This window comes from Ursus americanus, chromosome 25 (genome assembly GCF_024610735.1).
Source record: "Ursus americanus isolate L20-20 chromosome 25, mUrsAme1.1.p, whole genome shotgun sequence".
In the NCBI taxonomy this organism is placed as follows: Eukaryota; Metazoa; Chordata; class Mammalia; order Carnivora; family Ursidae; genus Ursus; species Ursus americanus.
In genome coordinates this window covers 6397198-6409688 of record NC_142151.1, presented here as the reverse complement: position 1 = coordinate 6409688, position 12491 = coordinate 6397198, and the positions used below count along the sequence as shown (strand labels likewise).

General features: G+C 42.9%; 1 long non-coding RNA gene across 1 annotated transcript in view; it reads left to right on the top strand.

Annotated features, from left to right (window-relative positions):
* Positions 1-10517, top strand: part of LOC148107745 (uncharacterized) — a 28137-nt gene extending 17620 nt beyond the window's left edge. The window contains exon 2 of the long non-coding RNA XR_015721591.1: positions 9820-10517. This is a non-coding gene — a long non-coding RNA (uncharacterized LOC148107745). The remainder of the gene's footprint in view (positions 1-9819) is intronic.
* Positions 10518-12491: the final 1974 nt, after the last annotated feature.

Here is a 12491-nt window from a genome sequence, read left to right as displayed (position 1 = left end):
TCTGGCAAACCTATCCTTCCAAAATAAAGGAACGGTTAAGATATTTTCAAATAAACAAAAACAGAGAGTTTGTTGCTAGCAGAACTTCTGTACAAGAAATATTTAAGGGAGTTCTTGTGGTTTAAATGAAAGGACACTAGATAGTAACTCAAATCCACACAAATAAATAAAAAGCACTGGTGAATGTAACCACATAGGTAAATATAAGAGACAATATAGAAGTAGTTGTGGTTTTTTGTAACAACTTTCTTCTACCTAATTTAAAAGCCAGCTGCATAAAGTAATAATTATAAAAGTGTGCTGATAGGCTTATAATGTATAAAGATGTAATTTGTATGATGATAATAGCACAAAGGAGCAAAAGGGAACAGCCTATATTGGAGTAAAATTTTTGTGTACTATTGAAATTAAGTTGATATTAATCCAAACCACATTCTTTTAAATTAAAATGTTAATTGTAATCTCTAAGACACCCACTAAGAAAAGAATTTTTAAAAAGGAAATGAAAGAAAAATGAAACAAAAGAATTTTAAATAGCACACTAGATAATACATTTTTATACAAAAGAAGACATCAGTGGGAAAATAGAAGAACAAAAAAGGCATAATACATATAAAAAACAAATAACAAAATGGCAGATATAAATCTGACCTTATCAGTAATTACATTAAATGTAAATGTACTAAACACTCCAATCAAAAGGAAATCATTGGCAGAATAGATAAAGAAACATGATCCAACTATATGCTCTCTACGAGAGACAAACTTCAGCTGCAAAGACACAAATAAGTTTAAAGTAAAAAGATGGAAAAATATACAGCAAACACTAACCAAAAGACAGCTGAAGTGGCTGTACTAATACCTGAAAAAATAGACTTTGAGACAAAAATTGTTAGTACACCACACAAAAAAAGAACAATTTATAATGATAAAAGGGACAATTCATCCAAAGACCTAACAATTATAAATATATGTGCACCTAATATAAGAGCCCCCAAAATACATGGAAAAAAATCTCTTTTGTATTAAGCAGAAAACTGCTCCCATTGCTTTTATTCCTCAGTCTTATTTCTGCTCTCTGGAGCCTCACACAAAGTAGATCTAATCCCTATGTGACTTGAGAGTTTTTCAGATGTTTAAAGCCAACTCTCATGTCTTTTCTCACTTTTAATTTTGTAATGTGACCTTTATACTATATATATGTCATATTTATATCATATATATACATATACAGATATAGATAGATATATATGTATATATACATATATATTTTTTTACAATTTGGTTATGTTCTCTAATAAGGCAAGTTACTGCCATGTTAAGAGTGGAACCCACTTTCATAGAATTTCAGAGTTGGAAGGAAACTAAGATTATTTTTTCCAAACCTCTAATTTTATAGATGAGTAAATGGAAGCCCAAGCTGGTTAGATCATTGAACTGGTTAATGGCAGACCAACATCCATAATCTTGATTTCCAAACTCCTCGTCTAGTGCTTATTCCAACATTTTCCTCATATGATTGCTTTCCCCACTTTGGATACTAAGAAGGGTTGCTGGCTCTGGGTGAGTGAGCAACTAACTTTTCTTTCTTCCCTCTTCTTTCAGTGGAATTTGGCATCCTTCATCTCAAATTTGCTGTAGAAGAAAAAAAAAGCTAAGAGTAATGGAAGGAACTACACTGGGTATTAAGAGACGTGGATGCTCATGTGTTTTTGGTCACTAACCAACTTCTGAGACCTTGGTTAAGTCACTTCAAAAAATAATAAGAACTATTATCTATTCAGCACTATTTACCAGGCACTGTGCTAGGCACTTTATCCACAAGCCTCTCTCTATGTAAGTGTTCAAATGTGTCTCCTGTCTTGTCGGTAAAATAAACAGGTTGTATTACATGTTGTTCACTGTCTCATCCAGTTCCAGAATTGAGCGATTGTGAGGAGGTATTTTATTAGGATAATCTTCTAGCTCCTGAGGCCCCACCTTTCTCCCCCTCCTTCTCGTTTCCCAGCTGACAGTGTAAGGTCACTGTTGAATAAATGCTCTAGACTTGTCACTATAGTGATTCCCTGGGTTGTGGCTTCTCACGCTCTACTCTTCCAGAGGACTTTACATTTTCCACAGGAATTGGCTTTACTCTCACTGGTCCCTTTCAGGGTTTCTAGGGTTGTATTTTCAGCCCCCTTCTCTCTTTGGATTCTCCTCATTGGCCTTTGATTCAATCTGGTGGCTTCTTATTTCACCTGTGGGCCAGAGAAGTCAACTTGGAAAAGGTGACTCAGCTTCTATAGAAGTAGCAGACTTGACCCACAGCTGTCTGATGTCATTGCCTTTGCCATCTCTGCTATGATTCCTGTCTCTAAAAGTGCATTTGATCTAGGGGCGCCTGGGTGACTCAGTCATTTAAGTGTCCAACTCTTGATCTCAGTTCAGGTCATGGTCTCGGGGTTGTGAGATTGAGCCCCTGCCCATGTCAGGCTCCATGCTGCTTAAGATTCTCTCTCTCCCTCTCTCTCTGCCCTCCTCCCCACCAAATAAATACATCAATCAATCAATCAATCTTCGCTTGATCTAATTTTTTTGCATTTGCTTAAGAACTAACTCAAACCCTATTTTTTCTATCATCACCTCACTCTGGCCAAATGCTCTTCCCTCTCAATTTAGCTGGCATGTGTTATCTGCACCACAGCAGGGGCCACCTTGGGACTTATGCCTTGGGAGACTCTATGGCTTAGTGGATATGAAGGTGGAGTCTGGAATCAGTGGGCCAAAGTATGAATCCTGGCCGTACTACTTATTTGCTGTACAACCTGAGGAAAATTAGTTAACTTCTCTGGACTTCAGTTTCCTCAACTACAAACTGGAGATGCTGGTAGCACCTACGTCATAGGGCTCTTGTGCAGATAAATGTATAAAGACAAGTAGAATGGTGCCTAACACAGGAAAGAAGTACTCAAGTTGACTCCATCACCAGATGTAGGGATGAACCCTCACTGGCTTGAGCTGATCAACATAATCCCGTCTGTCTTGCCAGAGTGATTGAGCCCAGACGAACATCCAGGACTGTAGTTTGATGATGTGGTCTCAGATGTGAGAGTGGAATTGCTGGGGCCATTTTTTTCTACTAACAGGAAGCCAGCCGGAGAACAAAGCTGACACATACAGTACAGCAGCACTGAGAAAGTCGAAGAGAACTGGGCTCACAGCTCTAATCAAGTATCTCCTGAAGTGCCTCAACCTCTTGAATTTTCCATTGCTCCAGCCAATTAAAAAATTTAGTATTTAGGCTACTTTATTAGTGTTTTATTTTTAAAAATCATTTGCAACTAAAAATATCCTAATTGGTACTCCACATTATTATTAGTAGTAGTAGTATTACCTTCCTGTGTGTATTCAACCCTTTGTCATTAGATTGTAATGGCCTTTGAAACAGGAACTAACTTACTAAGCACTGTGTTGCCATGCCACTTAGCATGGTGCTGGCACATTGCAGGTTCTCATTCACCTACGGTTCATGCCACGGTATTCATTCCCCTGATATTTATGGACTTTGAGCATCTATAAGGCAGAAAGAGAAGGTGGCCAGAGTCCCAGGTAGAGTGATTCCCTGTTGCTTCTTCATCTTCTTACTGCATCATAATAAGAAGAAAGTAAAATACTTCATAGATTAGCTGAACCTTACTAAGCTCTAGGCATAGTACACACAGAATGATCTTTTTTCCTCTTGGTCACCTATGGCTACTATTATTATGCCTTGTTACTGATGCTTGGGGAGATTTGGAGAGAGACTCTATCCATGTCTTTAAGTTCTCATTCCAACTTAGAGCAAACAAAACTAGAAATCGTAGATGATGCATTATGATGTGGCTTACACAGAAAAGATGATGTAGAGCTCTGTATCACACCCATGCTAAAAAAGAGGCTTAGGACTGGGGTACCTGGCTGGCTCAGTCAGTAGAGATTACAACTCTTGATCTCAGGGTCAGGAGTTCAAGTCCCATGTTGGGTGCTGAGCCTACTTAAAAAAAAAAAACAGAAAAAAACAAAAAACTTGGGACTGATATCAAGAGATTGGTAAATAAATGCACATTAACTACAAAGAAATATTTAGTGTACATATGATTCATTTTTTTAATGATTTCTCCCAGCATTTTCAGAGAACCCATTACCTGCTCAATTGCATCACAGAGATCTTTACTTTTTGGGTGTTTTTTTTTTTTTTTGTCTTGAGTAAGAGTTTAAAACCTAAATAAGATCATGCCAAACATACTATTCAGTAACTTGATTTTTTTCAGTTAACAATAATCTCTTGGAGTCTTTTTATGCCAGTCCATATAGATCTACTTCATTCATTGTAAAGATATTTTTTTTATTATTCATTTGAGAGAGACAGAGAGACAGAGCACAAGCAGAGGGAGAAGGAGAAGCAAACTCCCTTCTGAGCAGGGAGCCCAACGTGGGGCTCCATCCCAGGACCTGTGGATCACGACCTGAGCCAAAGGCAGATGCTTAATCATCTGAGCCACCCAGTGCCCCAACTTCATTCATTGTAAATGCAGAATGGTTTTCAACAGTAAGAATGTATCATAACGTAACTACTGACAATCAATAGGCATTCAGGCACCCTCTCTCACCAATTTTGCCTTTATAAAGAATGTTCTATCCAGCATCGTTGTACTCGGCTTCTTTGAACATTCAAGTGTCCATAGGAGAATAAAAATCTTGGGGTCTTAATTCTATAAATTAAGCGGTCTGAGATAGAAAGTGAACATCTTAAAGTTCCTATCTTCAGCAACCTTACAGTCTACAGGGGATCAGACACATACACACATAGTTTTCACATTAATATAAGGGAGAGGGAGAGGCGATCACCTCCATGTTATGGGAGTGCAGGAAGAGAGAGAGGAAGGGGTTCAGTTGAGTGGATGAATGACAAGGCTTCATGGAGGAGGCGGCACTTGAGTCTGGGCTTGGCGGATGAGAAGGCTCTGATGTTTGGTCTGCTTATCTTCTTATCATTGCCTGGCGATGTGCCTGTTATTCATCTGGACTCTTTGTTAGACCATTTGGTTGGATAGTGGCAGAGATGGAAGGGAAGGATACTCTGGAGAAAGGAGACAAAGCTCAGGAACAAAAGTGGGAAAAGGCACAGCATGCTCAGAGGGCTAAGAGCCAGCTGGTGGGGCTAGAGCATCTGGAGAACTGGTCACCTCGGGGGAGTGAGGGGATGGAGAGATATCAAAGGCATGGACTAAAAAGCACTCAAGAGGGATTTAGATTTGCCTGGAAGAAATTTTTCTCCAGGGTGTGTGATGAAGGTTGGGTAGAGAATTTAAGGACAGAGCAGACAGCTTTCTGATTGGGGTGATAGGAGCCAGATAGATGGATCCATGCTGTTCCAGGTAATCCAGCAGCTCCAGGTTTTACTGAATCTGTTAGTATGGGAGTCTTCATGCTTCACGTTTGGGGATTAGTCCATGCCTTTGATATCTCTCCATCCCCTCACTCCCCCGAGGTGACCAGTTCTCCAGATGCTCTAGTCCCACCAGCCGGCTCTTAGCCCTCTGAGCACACCATGCATTTTCCCACTTTGGGGATTGTTTCTGCTTTGCATTGAAGTAAAATAGCTATGTGGAAGAAAAACTGCAAAGTTTTAGAAAAAAGAAAGAAAGAAAGAAAGAAAGAAAGAAAGAAAGAAAGAAAGACCCCACCTACTTTTAGCTGCCACCGTGTCCACATCCATAAAAATCCTCTCTCTGCCCGTGGATTTCAAAATGCACTTTATCTCATTTGTTCCATAAAACATCAGATGCGACTTTAATGGCCTAACCCCAAAAAGGTAACTTGACAGCCCTCAAACATTCAGCAGCATTCCAAATAACCTTTTGCTGGAGCCAGCCTTCTCCGGGGCCATGTGGATGTCAGACACACACAACGTGAGTCACGCTGACATAGCTGGGATGCCTGGATTGCGATGGAATCTCAGAGGTACCAATCGCAGGCCAGAGAGACGCCATTGGCTGGAAGAAACAATGCCAGAGTGTTCACATCTCTGCAGAAGGAGGGGTGTTGATGGTGTTGGGAATGATGATTGCAGCCAGAGGAGGAGGATGGCCCTGAAACAGGATGGGCACAGGCTGGTAACGCTAGCCCACTGGGCAGATGAATTCCAGAGGCTCAGGCCATGGTCATGCCCTTCTTTCCCTGACCCCTCCACCCCAACCAGAAAAATGAAGAAGGTACAGATTTTCCTTAAAATGACTTCCTGAACCGAATGCCCTGATGTCTTCTGCATTTTAGAAATCCAGAGTTGATAACCACCGCCAGAATGTATGAAGCACCCCATCTACCAGGCACCCTGCTAAGGCATCTTACACATAACTCATTTAATTCTCACAACTCCATGGTGAGATAACTTTCACTTTTCCCATTTTACCAAGAAGGAAACTGAGGCTAGGGAGGATTAGACATTAACCCGAATCCCAGAGTCAGTAACTGGCAGGCTCAGGACTTGAACCATAGTTTTTAAAAAGCAGAGGCCTGAGCTTCTGGCCACAGCATTCAAAGCCACGTGGCCGGTCCCTGTGATCTGTGTCACCCACAGCAACTACTTTCCCAGATGGTGGAGCTCTGAGTGTGGGAAAGCAAGAAAAGTTCTAAAGGGGATTCTTTTTACTCCCCTGGTTTCCTGGGGGGTCGAATAGGCGTGTTTACACATGCTGTTCATTCAGCACTTCAGTTCCGTGGCTGAGCTGTGCGAGGAGACCCCGGGCAAGGCACGGTGAGGGAGGGCAAGGATGTCCCGGATGTGGCCACTCTCCGGAGGGGTTGCAGACTGCAGGCAACGTGGCAGGCGCCTGCCCTGGGCAGGCGGGGTTGCGGGGATTCTTCTATCTACAGTGAGTTTGGTCATCACTTTTCTAGCCAAGGTCTGTCTGTATTTGTCTTTCTTCAAAGATTTTTTTTCTTTATGGTGTAAGCCTTTTCCTGCCATACTATATGCCAAGTGCGGTGCTAAATCATTCACGGTAGAGCCATTCGTATGGTCCCTATTATTAGTCCCATTTTCAGAAGATGAAGAAACTGGTCCTCAGAGACATTAAGTGGTGTCTCCAATGTCTGCCTGATTCGGTACCCTGCTCTCTTAACCATTATAACAATACCATACCAACAGTGCCCCGCAGGGCACCTGGGTGGCTCAGTCAGTTAGGCATCTGCCTTTGGCTCAGGTCATGATCCCAGTGTCCTGGGATGGAGCCCTGCATTGGACTCCCTGCCCATTGGGGAGTCTGCTTCTCTCTGCCCCTCTCCCTGAGCGTGCTCTCTCTCTCTAATAAATAAATAAAATCTTTAAAAAAAAAAGGTGCCTCGAACCTTACAAGGCACTGTTTCAAGTACTTCTTTTATAGTAACTCATTCAGTACTCACAACACTATGATAAGGACTACTCTTAATAAATGGGTAAACTGAGGCACAGAGAGATTGTATCATTTGTCCAAGCTCACCCAGCTGATAAGTGGCAGGGCTGGGATTACATTTGACCACTTACATTTTGTGATAAAATAAGAAGACATTCCTCAGTTTTTGTTTTGCTTTCCACTTGAACTCTCCCGTGACAGCTTGGACCGGAATGTCAGGGTGCTGAGATGAGAGTCTCTGAGCTCGGCTGGGAGGGGGTGCCAGTGATGGCTGCATCCCTGCAGCTCGGGGATGGGGGCGGTGGAGATGGCAGCCACGAGCCAGAGGCCCTGCCAGGGAAGGCCGCGAAGCCCACTGGTGGGCTGGCACCCCCATGCTGGGCAGTGCACAGGGACGAGTCGTGGCTTCTAGAAGACCAGCAGAACACGGCCTTTGGGAGAGGAGAAAACCCAAGGGAAGCGCTGGCATGACCTCAGCATTCAGATCTGAGAAGGGCTGTTCTGTGGGATAGGGGTGCAGGCAGCAGCTCTCCCAGGAGCCGGGCAAGAAAAAGCAGCTTTCTGTTTAGGTGGCAGCAGGGAGGGTTCAGGGAGAAAGAGGGAGACATTCCCGACAGGCCTCAGAGCCTGTGCCCAGAGGAGGGGCCTGGAGAGGGAGGGGATGGGCCACCCTTAAGCTGACCTCTGCCTTCTGAAACCCTATCCGTCTTCGGAGCGTTGATGCCTCTGTCACCTCCTCCATGAAGCCCTCCCTGATTGACCATTCCCCACACACCTGTAGAACCCAGTTTCATTCAGGGCCCAGAGAGCCTGGGTACTGTGAGGTCTAGGCCAGTCTACGTTCATTCAGGGCAGGGGTCCCCAAAAGGCTGAGACCAGTAATTCAGGTGATAGATACCTCAGACACTCTGGGAGCGTTCTTCCCAGTAACCCCATTCTTACAGCAAATATGCCCTCTCTGCGGTTCCCTCAGCCTTGGGTGGATGCCTGTCACCTCTCTGGTGTGGTGTCTCCTGGCATTAGCAGCTTCTTGCATACATACAGTTCTCAGATGCTCCTTGCTGAGCTCCTTACTGAGCACTTCCCATGTGCTGAGCATGACTGAAACAGCTTCCCAGGGCTGATCTCATTTAATCCCCGCAACAATCCTGTGAGTCAATGTTATTATCACAGTGCGTTGCAGAGAAGGAGACAGAGACCCAAGTCCTTGGTGGCTAAGGAGCATGCCGGGACTCAAGCACAATGTTGAAACCTTGGGCGTCAAAGTCTGGGATTTGTTTCTGACTTGTCCTCAACAAAAAGGAGTCAGGAACCTTCCTATGCCTTTGTGTATCTCTTAGAGCTCCCAGCAAGTGCCTGTACTTGTAGTTGTTCAATAAATGTTGGTTTATTGACTGTACAAAGACATTTATAGTCTGCTTTTTCTATAATCAGCGTGAAAGTACTTTTGAGAGGGCGAAATAGTGTCAAATCCTTGCTAGACAAATTCAGGTACTTCTTAAAGAAGTGAGAGATTTGTAAGCAGTGTCCTAGGAAATTTTATTCACAGTCATTAGGGTAGCTGTGATATAATAAAAAATAGATATTTGGTCTTCATCCCTGGTTCCTGACACAGAGTTCCTAAATCCCTTGGAATTTCCTGGGTGAGAGGAGTGATAGGAGCATTCTTTATTCTAATAAGACCACACTTAGTGGCCCCAAATAGCTTCTGGATGGGGACCCATTACCAAAAAGACCCAGGTATGATCAGAGGGTTGGAACTTTGAGCCCCTTCTCCCAGCCTCCTGGGAGGGGAGAGGGGCTAGAGATTCAGTCAATCACCAATAGCCAGCAATTTAATCACTTGTGCCTAGGAGGGGGGAACACCTCAACTCCATGGGAACAGAAGCTTCTGTGCTCAGGATTCTTCCAGACCTCACCCTATGGGCCTCTTCATCTGCCTGTTTATTTGCATCCTTTATAATATCATTTTTCATCAACTGGTAATAGTAAGTAAACTGTTGTTGAGTTCTGTGAGCCATTCTAGCAAATGATGAAACCTGAGAAGGGTCTTTTGGGAACCCCTGAATTTATAGCTGGTCAGTCAGGAGTACACTTGGCAACCTGGAGCTCGGGACTGGCATCAGATGGAGGGCAGTCTGGCCGGCCTGAGCCCTTAACCCATGGCATCTGTGCAAACTCTGGGAATTGAATTTTAGGGCACCCAATTAGTGGGAGAATTGGTTAGTTTGGGGGGAAAGCCCCCACATTTTGTGTCAGAAAGGGTTGTGTGTAAAGATAGTTCCTAATCGCAAACAGAAAAGGGAAAAACGGTTGGGAAAGAGGGGTACAGGGAGATGACCCCATTTCAGCAAATCAAAACCACTTTATTAACTGCTCTTCCCTCTCTGTCTTCCACTTGTAGGAGACTACACAGTAAAACTGGCTCATACCAGGATTGATGTTGAAGATGCACCTTCCAGAAGACGCCAAGGCACCATTGTCCACTTGACTTGATCTCTGCCTGTCTGTCTACATCTCCAGTCCTGGACAGTAAGACTGGGTGCCCAGTGGTGCCCAGAAGAATCCCCTGAGATCACCAAGAAGCTTGCATTCATCTCTCTGTGCTTGCTAAGATAGGAAATTAGCCTCTTGGTTTTGGGAGATTTTTTATAAGAAGAATTGAAACATAAAGAACTTTTTTCAAGTTAACATCCAGTTCATAAAAATGATGTTTGGAAGAACTTCTCCAAATGCTGCATGTTTTGGCCAATCGACCTTTTACTGTAACCAGAAAATCGGAAGCCATAAATAAATTAGGGAAAAGGGTATACACTTCACCAAAAGATTCATTGCTTATCTAGACACTTTATCTTGGTACTTCCTTAAGTTGAGAGCACTTCTGGCACATTCTAAATGGTTTCACTCACTTGCGAGTGAGCTTTATGTATTCCATTCAGAAAATCTGGTGAAGTAACTCACATTCTGAGGAGTTGACATTTCATAAATCACTTTCCTTCATGTAAAATGAGAAAAGTGATACCTGCCTGAATGGATTCACTTATTTCCTATATGGTAAGATACAACATGTGCAAAAAAAAAAAAAAAAAAAAAAAGCTTTTGGTCACCATAGAAATGTAAAGAAGCTGCTGTTAAAATCTGTCTTTGAAAAGGTAAGAAAAAAATCTGGTGGAGTGTACTTGATTTTTAAAAATCATATTGTGTTAAAGCTGAAAGGGGTATTTATGTCTCTTTTCCTCACTTTAAAGATCAGGAGACAGCAGCCTAGAAAAAATTATGTGACTTGGTCACATCGAAAAGCCTTGCCTGTGTCAGGCTGTCCAGTTTCAAGATTTTTCCCATTACTGTGCATCTTCCTTGTATCCAAAATATTTGGCAGTCCCTGGTTAGGACTATTTGGTCCTCAGGGGCTGTCGTGGATGTTTACTCATTTGTTGACTCCCCTTTTGTATTTTTCCCTTTTATTATTGAAAAATTTCAAACAGAAAATAGAGAATATAATATAAATAACTCCCAGTGCCCCTTACTCAGCTTTTACAATTATTAACATATGACCAATCTTCTTTTTTCTGTACCTATCTTCAGCTCCCCCTCCTGCACAGATGATTTTAAAGCAAATCCGAACATCATGTAATATAATCTGTAAATACTCCATGTGTAACTGTATAAGAACCCTCTCACACGTGTATCTATATCTGTATCTACAATACAGTTATTGCAACTAACACAAAATAATGATAAATCCTTAATATCATCAAAATCCTGCAGTTTTCTGTTCACTGTTCTGTGTGTGTGTGTGTGTGTGTGTGTGTGTGTTTCTCTTTTGCAGTTGATTTATTAGAATCAGGATCCAAACAAAGCTGGAAATCAGGTTTCAGGTATCAGGTGGAATGATCAGCTGATCATTCAAAGTTCTTGCACTGGAATGTTTGCAAACAAGGGGGAATAAATTCCGGGCTAAGAATACTTTGTAATAATCATGGATCACATTTACATATGCCTTTACACTTCATAAACTGCTTTGAGCCACGGCATTGGTGTCAGATAGGGTAGACAGGTATCATTTGCCTCAGACAGAGGAAACTAAGGATAGGCGTTTGTACAGGATCCAATTAATGGTCAAGCCAAGACCACCCAAGTTGCCTGACTAGGCTCTTCTGACTGCAACAAAGTAACATTATAACCATAGACACTCATTAACCTTCACAGCAACACTAGGAAATAGGTGCCTTTATTCTCACTCTGCCGATGAAGAATCACAGGCACAGAGGGGCTGAAACATTTTCTCAAGGTCACCCAGCACCAGCATTTATACCCAGGTCTTTCTGATTCCAGAGCTCAAGCTGGTAATTTCTGTAATATACAATATTTCATTGCAAGGCAACTGTAATTTTCAGTGTTGAAAATTCACCTATTGACTTTATCTTTCTTCCCTTTCCCAATTGGGCTTTGATTATGAAAATTGCATTCAAAACAATTTCTACTTTTCAGACATTGCATCAACGTGGAGGTGATTTCCCTTTATCTGAAGTTCTACACGACTCCCAGCTAAATAATTAAGAGCTGAAAATAAATCCTAGGCTCCGGACCTGTCTGCCCCAACCTCACACAGCCAATGGCTAGCGACACACAGTCCCCGCCTTGGCCTGGCCCTGCTCACTCTGTCTTGTGCTTTCAGGAGCAATCAAAGCCCTTTTTAGAAAATATTTCCTGGGCTTCTGTGGCCTCGGGTGGACAGAGTTTTCCACTAGGCTTTTTTTTTCCCCCAGCCACACTGGCCCTTAAGAAGATGTTACTCAAGGCTCCACACCTACTTCAAACATTTTTAGGGGCCCTGGCTGGGGCCTTGTGCACGATTGCCAGGAACCCTACAGAGAGGAGGAGCCCAGTTTTGGGCCTTGCCTTGGTCACAGTGTTTACTGAGAGCTCCAGAGGCCTGCTGTCAGTGTGGCGATTCTTTTTCTCACACTTCCCCAGACAGCATATTCTCGTTAGGCAGCTGTAGCTCGCAGGGCCGTCTTTCTGCCCCGGTTGCTTTTCCCATGTTTGTATCCCTGGTGGGATTGCCCCCCCTTC